This window comes from Oryctolagus cuniculus, chromosome 7, assembly GCF_964237555.1.
Source record: "Oryctolagus cuniculus chromosome 7, mOryCun1.1, whole genome shotgun sequence".
NCBI classification, from domain to species: Eukaryota; Metazoa; Chordata; class Mammalia; order Lagomorpha; family Leporidae; genus Oryctolagus; species Oryctolagus cuniculus.
The window spans coordinates 78,661,282-78,679,503 of record NC_091438.1 but is presented as its reverse complement, the minus strand read 5'-3'; the positions used below and the strand labels follow the sequence as shown (position 1 = coordinate 78,679,503).

Below are 18,222 nucleotides of genomic sequence, written 5' to 3'. Positions count from 1 at the left end.
TCAGAAACTATTCCTTTAAATGAATGACTAAACGTCCTGAAAAGTTGCAAAGAAGAAGATACTGTTCCCAACACATATTTTTAGCCAACGTTTACAGTGCCGCCAACCCCAATCTTATTGTGAGAATAGAAGGAAAAAGATTTTTTTTGTTCTTTCACTCGAGCGTTTAGGAAATGATCCTAAGCAGAGAATCACTGTCTGTCTCCTGTGTAAGCTCTCTGTGGGTCACCACCTGCCCTTCTTAGATTACAACAGCAAGTCCCTTTCCTTAGGTCCCCATCTGTCAGGTCAATGGCTCCAAGGGTTAGAAAGAGGGACAACATGGGGCTGGTGTTGAGGCACAGCAGGTTAACTGCCACCTGCGACACCAGCATCCTGTAAGGGCTCCAGTTCAAGTGCCGGCTGCTTCACTTCTGATCCAGCTCCCTGCTAATGTGCCTGGAAAAGCAGCAGCAGATCGCCCACGTGGGAGACATGGACGAAACTTCCGGCTTTGGCCTGGCCCAGCCCTGGTCATTGGGGCCACTTGGGGAATGAACCAACAGAAGATCTCTCTGTCTCTGTCTCCCCCCCATAACTGTGCCTTTCAAATAAATCAATAAATCTTTAAAATAAAAAGGTGGGGGGACAACCTACACCACTCCGTCCTGCCTGCAACCACCATGTTAGGGTGTCTTCAGGAAAGGTGGCTGCACAGGTGATGTTTTGGAGGTGGCAATTAGTCCCTTCCCCTGTTTCCTTCTGGTGACATGAATTAAAGGAATAGGCTGGGGGCTGGCACTGTGGCACAGCGGGTTGAAGCCCTGGTCTGAGGCGCCAGCATCCCATATGGGCGCCAGTTCTAGTCCCAGCTGCTCCACTTCCAATCCAGCTCTCTGTTATGGCCTGAGAAAGCAGTGGAAGATGGCCCAAGTCCTTGGGCCCCTGCACCCATGTGGGAGACCTGAAGGAAGCTCCTGGGTCCTGGCTTCAGATTGGTGCAGCTCCAGCCATTGCAGCCAGTTGGGGAGTGAACCATCGGATGGAAGACCTCTCTCTCTCTATCTGCCTCTCCTCTCTCTCTGTGTAACTCTGACTTTCAAATAAAAATAAATAAAGCTTTAAAAAATAAAGATTTATTTTATTTTATTTTATTTATTTGAAGGAGTTACAGAGGGAAGTAGAGCCAGAGAGAGAGAAAGAGAGAGAGGTCTTCCACCTATTGGTTCACTCCCCAGATGACCGCAATGGCCAGAGCTGAGTTGATCCGAAGCCAGGAGCCAGGAGTTTCTTCCAGGTTTTCCACATGGGTGCAGGGACCCAAGGACTTGGACCATCCTCTTCTGCTTTCCCAGGCCATAGCAGAGAGCTGGATTGGAAGTGGAGCTGCCTGGACTCGAACCAGTGCCCATATGGGATGCCGGCACTGTAGGCTGGGGCTTTAACCTACTGCACCACAGCGCCAGCCCTAAGTGCATTCTTACAATCTCATCATGCTACTCAATTATTTATTTTTTAAAATATTTATTTATTTATTTGAAAATCAGAGTTACACAGAGAGGAGAGGCAGAGAGAAAGAGGTCTTCCATCCAATGGTTCACTCCCCAACTGGCCGCAACGGCCAGAGCTGCACTGATCCGAAGCCAGCACCCAGGAGCTTCTTCCGGGTCTCCCATGTGGGTGCAGGGTCCCAAGGACTTGGGCCATCTTCTACTGCTTTCCCAGACCATAGCAGAGAGCTGGATCGGAAGAGGAGCAGCCAGGACTAGAACCAGTGCCCATATGGGATGCCGGCGCTTCAGGCCAGGGTGTTAACCTGCTGTGCCACAGCACAGGCTCCTCAATTACATTTAAAGTTTAGTAACTCTGGCTTGATCCCCAGTTTCTGCACCAAAATAAAAAAAAAATAGTGACTAATAATATCCAAGTGTAGCAGATACAACATCAAATTCTATTCATGGTTCTGTCACTCACTAGCTAGGTAGCCTTAAGCTCTCTGCAAAAGTTTCCTTTGTAAGACACAGAGGAAAATGTAAGTTTCCAAGGAAACTTCTATAGCTTTAATCCTAAAGTGATCACTTCTGTGATAAATGAGCTAACAGAATGAACTTCCACACTTGTTTTTTTCCCACCATGTAATATCTGGTTATGGCTGGAATTAAAGGTTTTTTTTTTATATTTATTTATTTATTTGAATGGTAGAGTTACAGAGAGAAAGAGAGAGAAAAAGAGAGAGAATCTTCCATCTGCTCATTCACTCCCCAGATGGCTATAACGGCCAGAGCTGTGCCCATCCGAAGCCAGGAGCCAGGAGCTGAGCTTCTCCTGGGTCTCCCACATGGTGTGGGAGCCCAAGAATTTAGGCCATCTTCTGTTGCTTTCCCAGGCCATTAGTAGGGAGCTGGATCAGAAGTAGACCAACCAGGACTCGAACAGGCACTCATAAAGGATGCCAGCTCTGCAGGCCATAGTTTAACCCGCTGTACCCTAAAGCCAATCTCTTCTACACTTTCTTAAATCTAGAAGAAAAAAATGCACTGTAGTATACCATTCACTCCATAAGTGTTCTTAACCTCAGTCTCTGATAGAGACCTAGAGATGACGTTAGTGACGGGTGATTTATTCTTAGAGCGAGGAAAGATGCTCAGTGCCTCACTTAGCGCCCCACCCAGCAGAGCAGCCCCTGAGGCTCCTTTTCGTGACTGAGATCTCTTTGGTCCACCGTACCTGCTCAGCACCTGAACTGCACCTGGTACATGGGAGGCGCTTCTGCACTTGCTCACTGAAGAGGAGGGGGGGGGAGTGGTCCTTCAGGGCGTGCTGTCAGGGCTCCTATTTCACAGGCCCAGTTGCCCAGTTTACAAGTTGTTAACTTGCATTCCCAAGCACTCTCTTCGGTCTCTAAATGTGCGGCTGGAGGTCTACCTCTCTGTAAGACCTGGTGATGCTGCGAAGATCTCCTCCAGTGCTGGTTTCTGCTCCATGACTTGATTGATGTGCATCTGCTGGGACCATCCCAACAATCAGGATCCATGACTTAGCCTCCATAGGCTTAGCACAGCTAATGAACAAAATCATCTTCCAGTTAAAAAAAAAAAACATGGAATTATCTATTTCAATCAAATGTGGCCTTCAGTTTTATTGCCATAGCTTCCTGTTTGGGCACTGGCCTGAAATTATTGTAATTATATACCATTTGAGATGGGCGACCTAAGAGTTCCGTTGTTGTTTTAAGATACATCCTTCTTAAATATTCATCAAGAACACAAGACACCTTGGCTTTCTGTGTTGGCAGCTCCTAATATGTTACCAGTTATTTGTGCTCCTAACACTTAAACAGACCCCGGAAAACGAGATCCATGAGAATGGGGTGAAATTTGGGAAGAACAAGGAAAACAAAGGCAATTAGGATAAGAGGTAAGCACTGGATGTTTTCCTCATACACACTACTAAACATATAAACACAAAAAGAATTCTGACTACCAAAACAACTTACTGACTCAAAATATGAATAGAGACAAAAAGGTAGACACATTGATTTATTTATTCTTGTACCTCCACAAATAGAGAATGCAACATGCATGTAGAGAATTTCTTTAGAGGAAAAGAAATCTGTTCACAGTGGAATGTCTCTGATGTTTATATTAAAATCAATGTAGATACAAATCTCTCCCGGGGCTCAAGACTTCCCTTCTGTCCGAGACAAAGAAGAATCCTCTGATTTAATACTGAGTCTGCTCGTTAATCATTGATGCAGGGTATTAAAAAAATAATAAAGCCCAATATATAATTCAGGATAAAAACTGCTGACTCCTTGTTTACTTAAAATACGGTAGAGTCGAGCATGAACGAGTCACAGAAAATAAATCTGGATGATCAAAATACAAAAGATTAAAAACACACGGTCTGCGTTCGTAAAACTTTCCAAGGGATCGCGCCCAGTTCTGCCAAATCCTTGGAAGTCTCTGTTCGGGCAATGAAAAGAGAAGAACATGAAACATTTTGTGAATTTCTCTGCTTTGTGGATAATTAAACACAAGCCATGAAAAAAACAAATGGACAGATGCACACCATATTTTCTTCATTCCACAAACTTGAGCCATATAGTGGAGACTTAAGTTTTGAAAGAAACATTTGAACTACGTTTGAGTCTCGTTACTGGCTTTTTCCCCCCTTAAATTAATCCTTGTTGGTAGTTTTGCCAAGCCAGTGTCTTGCTTTTTACTTTAAGTGGTCGAGTGTAGTTCTCATCTTCTCCCTTCTTTCTCAGAGGCCACACACTCATTTCAATAACCACTGCCCATGATTCAGATGCGAATGGGCGCAAGGTCTCTCTAGTGGGGTCCACATCATCCTTCACGGAGCTTCTCTTCATTCATAAACTACCATCCAGAGAAATCCTTCTTGGTTGCTATTAATAAAGCAACATCATTTCTCCCAGGGCCTGCAAGAATTTCTCTCCTTCTGCTGGGATGAGAATTAACTCCCGTGAGTGGAACTGGAGAGACAATATCATTGTCCACCTGTGCCAAGAACGAGCATTCTCCAGGAGGGGAAAGGTCCCCCTCAGCATAGAGGTGAACTGCTTTTCAAACCCTACCACGGAGCCACACGGAAGGGACCCATCCTGAGAATCTCAGAACTCATCTGGCAACTCAGTTATCAGTGGTGATCCATGTCTGTTCATCTCATGCATTCCATCCACATAAATGAGACCCCAACAGAACAAGGGCACTGGATATCAGAGATGCCACCAAGAATGAGACACCTACGATCTGGTAGAGGAGGGAACAATGCCAGTACCATATCCAAGTGTAATTTCAACTCCCAAAAGGACCACCGTGAAAGGTATATGAGGCCAGAAGGCTGAAAATAGGGGCATTTGGTGAGGGGACGCTCCCCCCGCCAGTAAAGGGGGAGGGTATATTCCAGAACAAAGGTGCAGTGAGCAGAGATCTGCTGGAACCAGGGATGCTGGGTAAATGTCAGAGAACAAAGTGTCCGGGGTTAGGGGATGAGCTGAAGCTGCAAAGAACGGGTTCTCATTAGATCAGGCAAAGTTTTATGGATTCTGTACGCAAGGAGCAGTGGGAAGACTTGGAAGGGGGAGGAATGCATTTGCATCTGCAGCCCCCCCTGGAGGCAGTGCCAGCAGAGGGGAGGGCAGGGATCTGGCTGCTTCCACCACAGCACTTCAGGAGAATCACAAGGGCGGGCTGGTGCTAGACGACCATCGCAGCAACGGAGCCGAGAAGAGGCAACAAGCACAGGCCAGCGACAGTGAGCGTCATCACCCAAAATCTGGTGACAGACTTCCCCTCACACTGCCCAGTCAAGCCATTGTGTGTCTGCTCAGAGCGCGCCATGGGCCCACAGGTGAGGGTGACGGAAGGCAGGTTTCAGAGGATGCCCAGTCGTGGGGGCTGCGGCTCCAGGCTGCTTTCCCCTCCCCTGCAAAGCAGTAAAGCAGGGCAGGTTGAGTTTTAGGGTCCCCAGGGCCTCTCGTACCCAGCCCACCCAGCTTCTGTCCCAAGCTCCCCGGCCTTTGTTGCCTCGCACTCCTGTCGCCATTGCATCACAAGCCACTCTGAGAACAAATTCTCAAAAAGAAGCCAAGAAAAGGGCTATGAGAACTTCTCCCGGAGAAGAGTTATGTTCTAATGCCTACAGGCAGGACTCCCTAATTCCGGAAGGCAGCCGTCCACAAATGGAGGCCATATTTGGGAAGGCAGAATGGCATCAGTTTCCCCCAGGCGGCCTGATCTTCCCTGTGAGGCACGCCATCCCGTCCTGTGTGTTCCTGTACAGTGTCATGGCGGCAGAACCGGGAACAGCTGGGACCGCAGTGCCTGCAGGGGGACCAGGCAGCAACCGGTCACCCACTCACAGGTCCTCTGCCGCCCCTCGGGTGGGAGTGTACAGGTTCCTGAGCGTAAATGGCACCTGGCCACGACAATACCCAGCTTCTCTCTGCCCTCTCTGCCCTCTGAGCTCTCAGCTCCTCCACCAGCCCCACGCGCCCTCTCGGCTTGAACCCCCCCCCCCAGCACCTCACAAGGAACAAGTGCACACTACACAGCCAGTGACAACAGCCAGGAAGTGACAAACCCAGGAAGTGACAACACCAAACACCCAGAAACCAGTGGCTCATCCTGAACCCCTCCCCTCTGTTGTACCTTCCCGTGGCCACCTCACACTTGATGGCTGAGAACAACAGAATTGTCTACAGCGCAGGGGAGGGGTGACTACAATAATCTCTGACCCAACTTACAACCGAGAGAAGACAGGAGCTCAGAGTCTCCAGAGACAAAGAAGCGACAGGGAGAGGGAACCACCAACTACCCGGATTTGGTCGGTGCACACTAAATTGTGTGTGTTGAAACACGGCCTCGCTTCCCGCACCTGTGTACCGTTACTGTTCATCACAGAAGTGTTAGTATTGAAGGAGATGGAAACGCTAACTAACCTGATTTGGTCAGCACAGCTTGAATACACGCCTCAAATTATCACACAGTATACCATAAATAACTTTTTAAAATAACTTTTAAAAAACCCTCCAGTAACTTGTTGTCACACAGTACTAGAGGCCAGGAGCCCAAAGCCAGGGCGATCACCGGTTCACGCTGATGTGGAGGCACAGGGGAAGACTCTTTCCAGGTCCCGGGAACCCCTGTGGCTGCAGCCCAGCAGGTGCTGCCCCGTCCTCCCAAGCTGTTATCTCTCTCTCTCTCTCTCTCTCTATTTATTTTTTTGACAGGCAGAGTTAGACAGTGAGAGAGAGTGAGAGAGAGTGAGAGAGAGAGAGAGAGAGAGAGGGAGAGAAAGGTCTTCCTTTTCCATTGGTTCACCCCCCAAATGGTGCTACAGCTGGTGCGCTGCGGCCGATCCGCAGGCAGGAGCCAGGTGCTTCCTCCTGGTCTCCCATGTAGGTGCAGGGCCCAAGCTCTTGGGCCCTCCTCCACTGCCTTCCCGGGCCACAGCAGAGAGCTGGACTGGAAGAGGAGCACCGGGACAGGATCCGGTGCCCCAACTGGGACTAGAACCCGGGGTGCCGGCACTGCTGGCAGAGGATTAGCCAAGTGAGCCGTGGCGCCAACCTATTTATTTATTTGAAAGGCAGAGTTGGCTGGCGCCACGGCTCACTAGGCTAATCCTCCGCCTTGCGGCGCCGGCACACCAGGTTCTAGTTCACCCATTGGAGGGTGAACCAACGGCAAAAGGAAGACCTTTCTGTCTGTCTCTCTCACTGTGAAAGAGAGAAAGAGAAAGAAAGGAAGGAAGGAAGGCAGGCAGGCAGAGTTACGGGGGGGCGGGGGGAGACAGAGAGAAAGGTTTTCCATCCTCTAGTTCACTCCTTAAACAACTGCAATGGCTGGGGGCTAGGCCAGTCCAAAACCAGGAGTCAGTCGCTTCTTCTGGGTTTCCCACGTGGGTGCAGGGGCCCAAACATCTGGGCCATCTGCCACTGCTTTCCCAAGCACATTAGCAGGGAGCTGGATGGGAAGTGGAGCAGCTGGGACTCGAACTGGTGGCCCTATGAGGTGTCCGCTACGCCGGCAGCTCCATTCGCTCTTTCACGTAGGGCCTCTTGGGTGGTTTTCTGCACCCAGGGCAAACCCCTCCTCCTCCGTCACCGTTTCCACCCACGTTACTCTCTCCTACCTCTCGGCTCTCTCCTGAGTTGCCGTGTGCTCCAAATTTAACTCAGATGATTCTCATTCATCCTCCAGCTGCACTCTAAGGCAGTCGCTCTCTGTTCCCCACGTCTGTAAACCAATCCCTGCAGGGTCTCGCCAGGCCTGAACACTGGCCAGGCGCTGTTTCTGAGCTGCAGTCCTCCCTTAGGTAGCCATGCAGCCTCGGGCACGTTACCTCTCCTGCTGAGTTTCCCTCCTCGTGTGTAGAATAAAGCAGCTGGGCCACGTTACTCACGGAGAAGCTGCTCAGGTGCCAGGGTTTTAGCGAGCTGTCACTTGCCACAAATCCACTGCAGACATGGGTATGGACGGTCAGTTCGTTTTTACAGAAGGAACTTGCTGCGTCCTTCCTGGTTTTAACAGCCAGAAAGCCGAGGTGCGGCAGTAGGGCCAAAGCCGCCCCAAGGTCGGGAGCTAATGAGGATAACGCCCAGGTCTGCAGCTCTCAGGCCCAGGCGACCCCTACCCCTGCGCCGGCGGCGACCCCTTGCACATGCGCAGTTCATCCTCTCAGCCTCTCAAAACCATCATCCCCTCTCACCTTGTACCAACAGCAGGGAGCAGGGATTGCGATCCTCGTTTTACCTGGGAGGGAAATGAGGCTCACAGGGGTTGGCTCGCTTGCCGAAGGCCACATGGCCAGCAAGTGACTAAACCAGGATCGCACCCAATAATTCAGCCTCTGAAGCCTAAACGCGGGTTAACGACAATGCTTAAGGTGCTTGTGTCAGTTTCTGGTTCCAGTCCTGCCTCCTGCACTTCTGATCCAGCTTCCTGCTAACGCACACCTTGGGAGGGAGCAGGTGATGGCTCGAGTCCCGGGGTTCCTATGAGACCTGGATTGAGTTCTGGGCTCCTGGCTTCAGCCTGGCCCAGCCCTGGGCGTGGCGGGCATTTGTGACCCAGTGGAAGGAGGATCTCTCCGTCCCTCTGTATGTATCTCTGTCTCTCTGCCTTTCAGACAATGAAATTTGTTTTTAAAAAGTGAATCCTGGGCCGGCGCTGTGGCTCACTTGGTTAATCCTCTGCCTGTGGTGCGGGCATCCCATATGGGTACCGGGTTCTAGTCCCGGTTGCTCCTCTTCCAGTCCAGCTCTCTGCTGTGGCCCAGGAGGGCAGTGGAGGATGGCCCAAGTCCTTGGGCCCTGCACCCCATGGGAGATCCCAGGAGCACCTGGCTCCTGCCTTTGGATTGGCGCAGCACGCCAGCCATGGCGGCCATTTGGGGGTGAACCAAAGGAGGGAAGACCTTTCTCTCTGTCTGTCTGTCTGTCTCTCTCTCTCACTGTCTAATTCTGCCTGTCAAATAAAAAAAAAAAATTGGGTGATGTCAGATTTTCCAAAAAAAGAAAAAAGAAAAAGAAAAAGAAAAAGTGAACCCTACATTCTTCCTCATATGTCACACAGCAATAGGACAAAGTGCTATTAGTGAGGACTGTTAAAGCACACTTCTGCCGGCAGAAAACACACCCATCTGTCACTTATGGTAAACTTAGAAAACCTAACCACAACAGTTAATGTGTAAGTGAGAGCTTTTACGTGCAGGTGACGCCCCCCCCCCCACTTCAGTGTTCTTCCAGATCCATCCAGGATCTGTGTGGTTTCCACTCATGCTCGTGTGAACTGCATGCCGTTTAGGGTGCAAACACACCCTAAAGCACTCAACCATTTAAGAGGCAGAGCTTTCCAGAAACTTCCAGGTGCATGCTGTTCGGTGACCAGGTGCTCGGCTATCGGCTGGGACTGTCTGGGGGCCGAGTGTAGAAGCTGCATAACTGAAACGCTTCTGCCCCCCCTCAGTGTATTCTGCAGCTTGGGTAGGATCCAAAAAGGGATGCGTTTCAGGATGCATCCTACATAAAAAGATTGGAACGCTTTCACGGTTTGTGAGACAGAGAGGCACAGAGGCAAGCAGAGCTCCCACCTCTGTAACGAGCGGGAGTGGGCCAGGTGAAGCCAGGAGCCAACGTCTCCCAGGCTCCCCTGGACGGGAGCTGCCGGGACGCAGCTCTGGGCCGTCCCCTGCTGCCTTCCGAGGTGCACGTTAGTGGGAAGCCGGAGGAGCGGGAGCTGGGAATACAACCCAGGTGCTCCAATAAGGAATGCTGGCAAATGCCCACCCCATTAACTCTTTAAAAGCTAAAAAGAATGTGTACTTTCCGATTATTTAATCAGGACAAGTTTAGAACCAACAGCAAAGTTCCAGGAAGGCCACCCTCCCCTCTTTGAGTGGGGCTGCACAAAGAGCCCATCTGGGCAGGCCCAAGACGTGGGCTGTCGTCTAGCCCTGCTGTCGGCTGCCTTAGGCCAGGCCTGGAGATTCTCAGCCTGTTGGCCCATCTTGTTTGTTTGCCTGTTCTAAAAAGTAAGCAGGGGCAGGCGTTGGGCACAGTGGTGACGACACTCTTGGGACGCCTGTATCATGTATCACAGTGCCTGGGTTTGAATCCTGGCTCTGCTCCCAATCCCAACGTCCTGCCCTGCAAGGCAGCAGATGGTGGCTGAAGTGCTTGGGTCCCTGCCACCCATGTGGGAGGACCAGATAGAGTTCTGACCTCCTGGCTTCAGCCCGACCCAGCGCTGGCTGTTGTAGGCATTTGTGGAAATGGAAGATTTCTCTCTGTCCCTATGCCTTTCAAATAAAAAAAAAATGTTTTTAAAAAGCAAGCATATAAAAATAAATGCCTTCCCTATCTCACAGGTTATCATTAGATATCATGGTTTTTTTTTTTTCCTTATAGCCAGATCGAATTTATTCATAGAAAATTAATTTGTTGAGGTGGGTGACCAATTGCTGGTGTACACATGATGGAATGAGATATCATTTGTAAAAGTATTCTGTCTACTACAAAGTACTCTTCAACTATAAGGGCTTAGTACTAGGGTTCCCAAAAGACAAATTTGAGATGAATGCACCAACGGAAATGTGTGTGCCTTCTGCCACCTAGTGGCCACAAGAAGAAATTGTTTTATTATTTTTTGAAAAACTAATAAATACTTGTACGTTTTCGTGCAATATTTCAACACATGTACACAGTGTAAGCTAGTCAAACAAGGCAAATAAGTTTTCCATTTCCTTGTCTTTGGAGCCTACTTCTAGTTTTTTGTTTGTTTTTGATATTTAAAAGCAAAATTCATTAGTCGGAGACTTCCAGCCTTAGTGGCACGGAAAGGGGCTTCCAAGAAAGAAAAACACCCAAAATGGCCAGTGGTAGTGGGGGTTTTAAGCACAATTTTGGGAAAAAAAATAAAACCTGACCATCAGATTGACATTCAGTTACAAGACTCCTCCGGGTCTCAGTGGAGCTTCTGACACTTACTGTGAACTGTAGTCATCTTACTGTACTGGGGAATACTAGAACTTGTTATTCTCATAATGTCCCACAAAATGGCCAAACCTTCCTCTATAAAGACACAAGGTGGCCAGCGCTGCGGCTTAGCGGGTAAAGCCGCTGCCCACAGAGCCTGCATTCCGTAAGTGCACTCGTTTGAGTCCCGGTTACTCCACTTCCAATCCAGCTCTCTGATATGGCCTGGGAAAGCAGTGGAAGATGGCCCAAGTCCTTGGGCCCCTGCACCTGCATGGGAGACCTGAAAGAAGCTCCTAGCTCCTGGCTTAGGATCAGCTCAGCTCTGGCCAGCCGTTGCAGCCAATCTGGGGAGTGAACCAGCGGATGGAAGACCTCTTTCTCTGCTTCCGCCTCTGCCTCTCTGTAACTCTGCCTTTCAAAGGCAGAAGACAAAATAATGCTAGTTCAGTAACTTACCTCTTCCTTTGCCAATCCAGAAACTGCCTCCAGTCGGCAGAAGGGAGTTCATGAGAAGACAGAAATAATTTTCACATTTATGCTCCTGGGATAAAGATAAAGTTGATGAAAGGAACCTTGTTAACATCTTTGGAAATGTTGAATCAATCCCCTGAATAAATCTGATTTTTATCAATCTTTACCCAATCTATTAGCATTATCTTTAGTGCAGTAAAGGGAAATATCACCAAAAATATAATTACATTATTATAATTGAACTACAATTTATGACTTGTTTAACTTCCTGGTTTTTTTTTTTTTTTTTTTTTTTTGGATCAGGTTTTGCCTCAGCACATTCATTTAACATGCTAGTAAATTTTTAAGATTCATTTACTTATTTGAAAGGCAGATTAGACATATATACAGACACACAGACACACACACACACACACACAGATAGATATTCCCTCTGCTGCCGGTTCACTCCCCAAATGGCTGCAAAGGCCAGAGCTGGGCCAGGCCAAAGCCAGTAGCCAGGGACTTTGTCTAGGTCTCTCACATAGGTGGCAAGGGCCTGAGTACTTGGGCCATCTTCCTCTGCTTTCCCAGGGCATTAGCAGGAAGTGGGATTAGAAGTGGAACAGCCGGGACTCAAACCAGAGCTCACGCTGTATGCTGCTAGGCTGAGGACAGAGCAGAAAAGCAAGCAAAGTTCCTGCTTCCATTGGCACTTACGTGGCCACGGGAGAGACAACAATGGGTAAGTTTAAGATGCGTTCGCTGATGATGGCTCCAGTGAAGAGAAACGGAGTTGAGGAGGGGGTTTGGGAGGGACTGGCACACACAGCGTTCTCCCCAGCTGGGCGGTCAGGGAAGGAGTTAATTCTTCCAGGTTGAGGGAACAGAAGAGGAATGTTGGACACAACTGAAGAACAGCCAGGAGATCAGTGGAGCGGAGCGAGGTGGCGCTTGGGGATAAACCTGAGAGGTGGCAGGGGTGGCAGCTGGGTGCAGGCCTCGGTCAGTTTCAGAGGCTGAATGAGATATCCAGGCAAGGGGCGAGGCCCTGGGGGCCCTGAGCCATGGAGCCGTACCCCTGCCAGCAACTCTCTCACAAACAAAATCAGGTGCAAAGGAAGCCACAGATGCGGTTCACGGGTGCCTGGGGCGAAACGGTTCGAGACAATGATAGAACCACTCTCTCTCGACAGCCCCGGGAAGGGGCATGGAGGAGGAAGGCAGAGCATGCTCACCCTGAAACACGTTACCGCGAGGCCCAGCATGGCCGTGTCACCCAGAACGCTCCACAGAGAGCTTTCCCAGCGATGGGACGTGAGTTCCCAAGATGCTCTTCAACGCACTAACAGTCCCAGAACCTCCGCTACGGGCAGGAAGGCAGACTGGAGCTTCCAGGCAGGGCTCCTGCTTTAACGTCACTTACAACCAGACCAGCGCAGTACCCCCTAAATACACACGATTCTTATGTGTCAGGGAAAAATCCGCTAGTCCTAGGTAATCCATCCAAGGTCATCATCGCAAGCACGTGAAAAGGTTACACAAGGCGAAGTCCAAATGCCGAGGTGAGGGCAGCATTGAGTACGACAGTTCAGACACTGTTGGGAGGCTGGCATCCCATATCCGGGTGCCTGGGCTTACGTCCTGGCTCCGTTTCCAACCCCGGCTTCCTACTAATGCACACCTGGGAGGCAACAGGTGATAGCTCAAGTGCTTGTGTCCCTGCCACTCAACCTGAGAGACACAGATTGAGTTCCTTGTTCCTGGCTTTGGCTTGGTTTTGGCTCTGGCTGTTGTAGGCAATTGGGGAGTAAATCAGCAGATGGAAGATCTCTTTGTGTCTCTCTGCCTCTGTCTCTCTGTCTCTATTTCTCTGTCTTCCAAATAAATGAGAAAAACAAAATAAAACAAGGAAGAGCCAGAGACCAAGCCACAACATCCAGGAGAAGGGAGAAGGGGCCGCTCTGATGCCTGAGCTGTGGGATACTCATGGTTGAGCAGGAGCTGAGGCACGGAGAACTGGACGGGGTCAGGGACCATGACCTTGGTCTAGGCCAGGCAAGAAAGCCCAGGCATCAAGAGACCATGCCTGGAATTATTGGAGGGAAGCATAACTTGTGACAGTTTAATTCATCTCTCTCTCTCTTTTTTTAATTTTAACTTTTATTTATTTATTTTCATTTCATGTGAAATATACAGAGACTGGGACCAGTGCTGTGGTGCAGCAGTTTAATGCCCTGGCCTGAAGCACCAGCATCCCCATAAGGGCGCCAGTTCAAGACCCGGCTGCTCCACTTCCAATCCAGATCTCTGCTATGGCCTGGGAAAGCAGTAGAAGATGGCCCAAGTCCTTGGGCCCCTGCACCTGCATGGGAGACCCACAAGAAGCTCCTCGATCTGGCTTCAGATTGGCGAGGCTCCAGCCGTTGTGGCCAATTGGGGAGTGAACATTCAGATGGAAGACCTCTCTCTCTCTCTCTCTCTCTCTCTCTCTCTCTCTGCCTCTCCTCTCTCTGTGTAACTTTGACTTTCAAATAAATGAATAAATATTTTTTAAAAAAAAGTATAGAGACTGTCCTGGTCCCCAGCGCAAGGTAACCTGGGCATCACTGCTGCGGCTGATTTGACTGTGAGGGATGAACCGTGTCTGTGGCATTGAAAGATGGTGCAGTAGCCACCGAGAGCAGCCATCCCTTGGAGCAGCCACCTGTACATTCACAGGTCGCTGACCCCACGCCAGAGCCTCACAGTCAGCAACTGAGGGCACTCGAAATTTCTAACAAACACCCACCTTATTCCAGGTGATTCGATACGCGCCCAAGTTGGAGATGTTCAGACCTTTTAGATTTGATCTAGAAGGATGCTGTCTGTGAATTTGCTTAAAAAGTCTAACAAAGACAGGAGTCCCAGTAGAGTGGTTGCCAATAGAAGAATGGTCCAGAATCAAGTTTCACTCCAGACCGGGCTAGGGCTTGAATGTTCTGCTGGCAACTAGTTTTACAACACTGAGGACTCTACTTTTTCTGGTGGAGTTCTTTCTATGTCTTCTTAATAAATGTGGGGGGGATTTTTTTCTTCTGAAAAAAAAAGGAAGGAAGGAAGGAAGGAAGGAAGGAAGGAAGGAAGGAAGGAAGGAAGGAAGGAAAGAAATGTATAGAGACAGACAGACAGAATATACTCTATCCACTGGTCCACTTCCCAGAGGCCCACAACAGCTGAGATTGGGCCAGGCTGAAGCCAGGAGCCTGGGACTCAATTGGGTCTTCCACATGAGTGGCAGGGACTGAAGAACTTGAGCCATCACCTGCTGCCTCCCAGGGTGTGCATTAGCAAGAAGCTGGAATTGGAAGGGGAGCCGGGACTTAAACCCAGGCACTATGATATGGGATGTGCCAAATATCTACCCACCAGGCTGTCGTGCTTGAAACAAGAAGAAAATTGGATCAATTACAGCCCTGCTGGTTGGTGCGGAACTGGACTAGAACAAAGGCTCTTGAGTTTTCAAGCCATTGATTTTGTAGGGCAACACCAGGCAGATGACAATGAACTCATGGAATTCAAAGTTTGGAAGGGCATCTTTTGGAGTGGTTGGAAGCAGAAGGCAGACCTAGGAACCAGGTGGCCAGCAAGATGAAAGGACATAAGCAGGTTGCAGGAGAGTAACTGGCCTGTAGTTTGAGGCACTGGTAAAACAGGTGCAGTGCTGGGCAAGGGTGAGTAATCACCCTGCAAATCTGAGCAAGGGGCACACAGACCAACAGGGACCATCGGGGAGGAGCCCTGGGAGGCATGACAGCGCAGTGGGGATGGCAGGGATCTGCCCATCTTCCCTAATGGTCCCACCATACTTGGTCCAGGGGGAAGGAGAGATTGATACACTTTGAATTTGCTCTTTTATTCTTTAAAAAGTTACATTTTCTGGGCCGGCACCGCAGCTCACTAGGCTAATCCTCCACCTGCGGCGCCGGTCTACGGGTTCTAGTGCTGGTTGGGGCACCGATTCTGTCCCAGTTGCTCCTCTTCCAGTCCAGCTCTCTGCTTTGGCCCAGGAGTGCAGTGGAGGATGGCCCAAGTCCTTGGGCCCTGCACCCCATGGGAGACCAGGAGAAGTACCTGGCTCCTGCCATCGGATCAGCACGGTGTGCCGGCTGCGGTGGCCATTGGAGGGTGAACCAACGGCAAAGGAAGACCTTTCTCTCTCTCTCTCTCACTGTCCACTCTGCCTGTCAAAAAAAAAAAAAAAAAATGCAATTATTGGGAGATACAGAGATGTTCTATCTTTTTTATATGAAGGTACGCCAAAATGCTCATGAAATGGAATTAAGATATAAGTTTATTTTGCTGCAAAAGATTTTGAAATCAGGACGGCGCCATGGCTCACTTGGCTAATCCTCCACCTGCGGCACTGGCACCCGGGTTCTAGTCCCGGTTGGGGCGCTGGGTACTAGTCCCGGTTGCTCCTCTTCCAGTCCAGCTCTCTGCTGTGGCCCAGGAGGGCAGTGGAGGATGGCCCAAGTGCTTGGGCCCTGCACCCGCATGGGAGACCAGGAGGAAGCACCTGGCTCCTGGCTTCAGATCGGCGCAGCGCCAGCCGTGGCAGCCATTAGGGGAGTGAACCAACCGAAGGAAGACCTTTCTCTCTGTCTTTCTCTCACTGTCTATAACTCTCTCTCTTTCTCTGTCTCTCTCTCTCTCTCTCTCACTCTCTAACTCTGCCTGGCAAAAGATAAAAATAAAAATAAATAAAAATATTTTGAAATCTACGCATAATACAAGGAGTCTTTAAAAAGTTCATGAAAAACTTTGTGTGGGTTTCAAAAAATGTTTGCACTAAAACTCCTCTTTTGATTTTTTTCACAAACTTTAAAAAATATTTATTTATTCACTTATTTGAAAGGTAAAGTGTCAGAGAGAGAGACAGAGAAAGAAAGCTCTTTTACTGCTGGTTCACTCTCTAAATGGCCACAACAGTCAGGTCTGGGCCAAGCTGAAGCCAGGAGCCCAGAATTCAAGTTAAGTTCTCCATGGCAGGGACCCAAGAACTTGACCCAAGTACCTGACCCAAGTACCTGACCCAAGTACCTGTTGTGTGCCAGGGGGTGTGTTAACAGGAAGCTAGAATGGAGGGTAAGATAACCCAGGCACTGTGATTTGGGGTATGGGTGTCCTGAGTGGCAGTTTAACCACTGTGCCGCTCACTCACTCCTGAAGTATGTCTTTAAAACTAGAAATGAGGGGCTGGCACTGTGGCGTAGTGGGTAGAGCCACGCCTGCTGTGCTGGCATCCCACATGGGTGCCGGTTCGTGTCCTGGCTGCTCCATTTCTGATCCAGCTCTCTGCTGTGGCCTGGGAAAGCAGTGGAAGATGGCCCAAGTCTTTGGGCACCCATATGAGAGATCCGGAAGAAGCTCCTGGGTTTGGATCGGCACAGCTCAGGGAGTAAACCAGCGGATGGAAGACACCTCTCTCTCTCTGCCTCTCCTTCTCTCTCTGTGTAACTCTGACTTTCAAATAAATAAATCTTAAAAAAAAATAAAAATAAAACTGGAAATGTGGGCCAGCACTGTGGTGTAGCAGATAAAGCCATTGCCTGCAGTGCTGGCATTCCATATGGACACCAATTCAAGTCTTGGCTGCTCCACTTCTGATCCAGCTCCCTGCTATGGCCTGGGAAAGCAGAGTCCTTGGGCCCTGCACTCATGTGGGAGACCTGGAAGCAGCTCCTTGCCTCCTGGCTTCGAATCAGCGCAGCTCTGGTTGTTGCAGCTGTCTGGGGAGTGAACCAATGGATTGAAGACCTCTGCAACTCTTTCAAATAAAATAAGTCTTTAAAAAAGAGGAGTATGCCTCTACAGACCAGAAGAATTCCCACTTTCCTTGGAAATTACCACTCCCCTCTTGTTAATCAAAGCATTTCAACTTTGTCAGATAAATATCCTTAGGGTAGGAGTCGTGGAGCAACAGGTTGAGCCACAGCTTGGGACACTGCATCCCCTACTGGAGTGCCTAGCACGGAGCTCTGCCTCTGCTTCGGATTCGGATTCTGCAGATGATGGCCCAACTCCTTGCGTCCCCCAAATCCGCCATCCATATGGGAGACCCAGATGGAGTTCCAGTCTCCTGGCTTTGGCCTGACCCAACTCACATTGTTCCAGCCATTTAGGGATGGAACCAGCAGATGGAAGATCTCTCTGTAACTCTACCTTTCAAGTAAATAAATCTTAAAAAAAAAAAATCAGCTAACGAGAGAAACATCATCTTTATTACAGACTCAAAACATAAAACTTTCTTTTTAAGGAATATTTTTAAGGAATAGTTGAACTAATGATGTCCTTTATAAAATCTAGCTTCTCATAAAGTAACATTGCTTTGTCTTTCATTCCTGAGATGCTATTTCACATTTGTTTCTAGTGGAAACAAATAACGGGTAATTGTTAGCCAAGTATCAATTGTGGTGCCTCACTGGTTACAAGCAAAGCACTCCTTTTGATTATGGTTCATATAAAACAGTCACTCTCCATTTAAAACATGTTTGATACATATTTCCTAAGTAATGGGGGAGTAAAGTCAAATCACCAGAGCCAAGTTTTTAATTCCGTAAGCCACGTAGTAACTTCCACACCTGACAGAAGGACAGAATTTGGCCTGAAGAACTTTAATTCACAAAACTGTGGCAAACTTTGTAGTTTTCAAATCGGACTGTGGACTCTGGCGGACTAAAAAACAAATGACAGGAGCCAAAATAAGCCTCTTTTCTTTATGAAGTAAAAGAAAATTTAAATGC

The 18,222-nt window shown here is 49.1% G+C and overlaps 1 long non-coding RNA gene across 5 annotated transcripts in view; it reads right to left on the bottom strand.

Annotated features, from left to right (window-relative positions):
- Positions 1–18,222, bottom strand: part of LOC138850605 (uncharacterized) — a 120,245-nt gene that overhangs the window by 18,635 nt on the left and 83,388 nt on the right. The window contains exons 4-6 of one of the 5 annotated variants that reach the window (XR_011390577.1): positions 15,551–15,660; positions 11,444–11,528; positions 3,506–5,430 (exon numbers count right to left, since the gene is read on the bottom strand). This is a non-coding gene — a long non-coding RNA (uncharacterized lncRNA). Of the gene's footprint in view, positions 1–3,505; positions 5,431–11,443; positions 11,529–15,550; positions 15,661–18,222 lie in introns of those variants that run through there. The other 4 variants (XR_011390575.1, XR_011390573.1, XR_011390576.1 and 1 more) reach the window with 4 other exon arrangements.